The sequence below is a fragment of the Pyxicephalus adspersus genome, chromosome 12, assembly GCF_032062135.1.
Source record: "Pyxicephalus adspersus chromosome 12, UCB_Pads_2.0, whole genome shotgun sequence".
NCBI classification, from domain to species: domain Eukaryota; kingdom Metazoa; phylum Chordata; class Amphibia; order Anura; family Pyxicephalidae; genus Pyxicephalus; species Pyxicephalus adspersus.
In genome coordinates, this window is record NC_092869.1 from 40962764 (window position 1) to 40966235 (window position 3472).

The 3472-nt window shown below is 39.9% G+C and overlaps 1 protein-coding gene across 4 annotated transcripts in view; it reads right to left on the bottom strand.

Moving 5' to 3' along the window:
• Nucleotides 1–3472, bottom strand: part of TRAF3 (TNF receptor associated factor 3) — a 74653-nt gene that overhangs the window by 52218 nt on the left and 18963 nt on the right. Inside the window, exon 1 of one of the 4 annotated variants that reach the window (XM_072428543.1) lies at nt 941–1047. The exons of the other annotated variants lie outside the window; for them this stretch is intronic. The gene's annotated coding sequence lies outside the window, so the exon portion shown is untranslated. Of the gene's footprint in view, nt 1–940; nt 1048–3472 lie in introns of those variants that run through there. 4 annotated transcript variants of the gene reach the window in all.

Consider the following 3472-nt stretch of genomic DNA (forward strand, 5'->3'; position numbering starts at 1 on the left):
AAGATGGCAAACGGGCAACAGGTGAAGGTCGAAGACCGCATAAGGGCAACAGGTGGGGGTCGAAGACGACAGACGGGCAACAGGTGGGGGTCAAAGACCGCAAACAGGCAACAGGTGGTGGTCAAAGACGGCAAATGGGCAACAAGTGGGGGTCAAACATCCTTCAGGATATGGTAAAAGATGTGCTGCAGAAGAAGGTCACAGACTACAGACACAGAGAACACTGCTACTTTTACAGACCCTTTCTTAATCAATGCTGCCACAATTTTTGCCACAGCATGACCCATGAAAAAAGAAAAAAAAAAAAAGGAAAAATATGTACAGTGCACAAAACATGAAAACAAAGCAAAAATATCAGACTAATACACTGGCAGAATATTTAAAGATTTTTCAAAAGCATTGCTCACTGCAAGTAAAGCACCCAAGGAAAGAACAGGATAGTCAGCAAGGACCCCAAGTGCCATGAAATAAATGCGGTGGAGTCTGCAGTGTTCTCCTCGGCCCCTTTTAGACAGGTGCACCACCCAGCAATTTTCAGCAACCACTCAGCTGCCACCTGCATACAGCTTCTTCCAACCCAGCTTAAAAAACATTTCTGGGCTGAACACTGGTTTTGAAACTAGGGGACTAAAATCACAATTTGTTCTGTTGCTGATGGACAGATCATCTCCTATATGCCAGACACCCCAACAGCCAGACTCAATACAAGTCTCATCCTTCCACAAAATAAAAAAAACAAAACAGTGAACCCCATAACAGTCACCCATTATGGCTGTGCAGGATTAAGGTACAGAGAGGTATCACTTATCGAGTCCAAAAAGTTATTAAGTTAGTGAGCAACTCTGACTTTGGGTGAATCAATAATTTGAACCCCAACTTGCCCTGGTAGAACCATGCAGAATCATTGGAATGCAAACTGAACAATAAATCTGTCACTCACCTTAAAAAACCTGAGCTCATCTCATTCTACCGGCTAAGAAGTTCTCTAAACACTCTGCTAGTTCCTTTCATCTGGCAGCCTGAGCTTCTCTCACTCTGCAATATGTGTGGCGAGAAGGGGAATACCTCTGTAGAAGTTTGCACAAAATCATTTCACAGTCCACTTAAGCTGCACTTCCCCTGTGGAAAGTTTCTAAGAGTCTGGGCAGTGTCAAAAAAAAAAATTGTATTTTTTTTTTTTTTATTTCAATCAAATTGAAAGTAAAATCCCTTTTTATTTTTTATTTTTTTTTACAATAGCTTATTAACGGTCACAGGTTGGCAAGGTGCCCATAGAGAACAAAGTACCTTCACAGCAGGGTTAAAATAGATGTAAACCTTGGATGACATTTCATTGGCTGGACCATTTTTAAAATAAATATTTTTCATATATTTTTTTTTATATACTGCATGCATATCAGTGGTAATGATCCCAAGTAAACTCTCGTGTGCCCGAAACAACCACCATGCCAGCTATTTACATTAGCAACTCTTCATGGCCAGTTAATAACTACATGGTGGGCAGAGTTATCCACGGTGGGTTCATAAACACTGGAGAATGTTTGCCAAACCCATAGCAAACCAAAAACGGGTACCATAACTCGTCTGCATGCATTCCAGCAATGGCTACATAGAGTTGGTGGGTTTACAGAAAAAGAATAATGGGGATTAGGAAGGTCACTTGTAGTCACTATTGGAAGCCCATGGGACCAGACAAGAGAACGGATCGCAAAAACAGGAAAGGCATTCATTGTCAACCAATACCAGAAAATGCCATGTTCTCCCGGCCACTTTTAACCGGGCGCACCACCGGGCACTTTTCAGTTACCACCCAGCTGTTTTTGGGTGGTTACTGAAAAGTTGGGTTACAAAACAGAGGCTACCACCCACCTAGAGATTCTTCCCACCCAACTTTAAAAAAAAATTCTGGGGAGAATATTTAGGTGTCTGAATAAGGATTCACTTGGTATTATTCCAAATGTAGGTTGGCAGGAGAAACCATTGATAGCTATGGGGGACCCAAAAATGGACAGCTTTGGAGGTATCATAGTCCCAGTAAACTCTTAGAAGACAAGGTAATGATTCCATTTTTCTCTACAGTTACGTGCTTGGTTGAACCGTTTTATGTTTTATGTGACAGGGTCTGCTAAATCTTAGGAGATTTGGTATGTGGGCACACTTATACTTAGCAGAGAGGGGAGGAGATATTACCACAAATATGCTGATGTAAGAAAGTTAAATTTAAATGCCCAGGATAAAAAAAGAAAGCCTCGTTTTGTTACATTATGTAACATAACCCCTTTCCATGTAAATGCAACAGATACAAGTATCGTTTCCTGTGACCCCGTCACTCTCAGCCTACACCTACTGGTTTGCCCAGCTGCAGGTTGTAGATCTGGAGTTCTGATTGAGGTCACTATCGTTTTAGAACACATTTAACCGAGTCAAACACAAGTCTGCAACCTTAAGGCATGAGACCCTTGTTGTACCCACTCACTAGAAGAATGAAACCCTGAAGAAGAGGGAAAACACGGAAACATGTCGGCTGTATTTGTGGAAATATTTTACTAATAGACTTTGGAATTTTTCAGACCTTACGACATTCATTGTGAACCTTCATGACCAGTCTTCTCAATTCCACAGGGGTGCAGAGATCTTGCAGGATATCACATAAGTCTAAAAATATATTTGTTATAGCATTTAAAAGACCTTCTTTAGCTATTGGAGTCAGCTGCTCAGTAGAATTATTGGCATTTATTACAAATCTCTTCTGCAATATACAAGATTCCCACAGTAAAGGTAAAATAGGTTCCATATGTACAATATTCATCTGCGAATGTAGCAGGTTGGTTACAGTAATCCTTTAATGGAAAATGTAGAGATATAACCCCAACTATAATTATTCCACAGAAAATAAAAGGGTGGGTAAATTTACCCAAGACAGGCGTACAAATATAAGGTCAACTTTTAAAAATATTATTTATGCTGCCAAGTTTCCTACAAACGTTCTGTAAAGGTGGAATATTTGTTTACCCTGCATCACATAGTGAGAATTAAAACTGAACAAAAGCAAATTAAAAAGGAAAATGTGTGTGGGCATCAGCCCGAACAACCAGCGCACTGATCACCCGCTGAAAGACAAAATGGCCAAGAACATTCTACAACAAACTCCTTCCCCTCCCATTCCAACCAGAGGGCACTTTGTTCACCCATTGTGATTGCAATAACATTGGGCGCTTTGCCCTTGCTGTTTTTTTTTTCTTTTTCCATTTTAGTCTGTTTATTCAAATCTGTAAAAAGCCAATTTGTGATTGCAGCCCTCATCTTTGGTACAAGAAAAAAAAAACATTCAAAAAAAACAAAGCATTCAGTGAGGACCAGCTTACTTTAACATACAAAATGTGCATGCAATAAAACAGGAAAATGGCAATCTACCTAAAAGACAATATTATTGGGCAATAATATAACAAACTGTCTATACATAAGGTATACA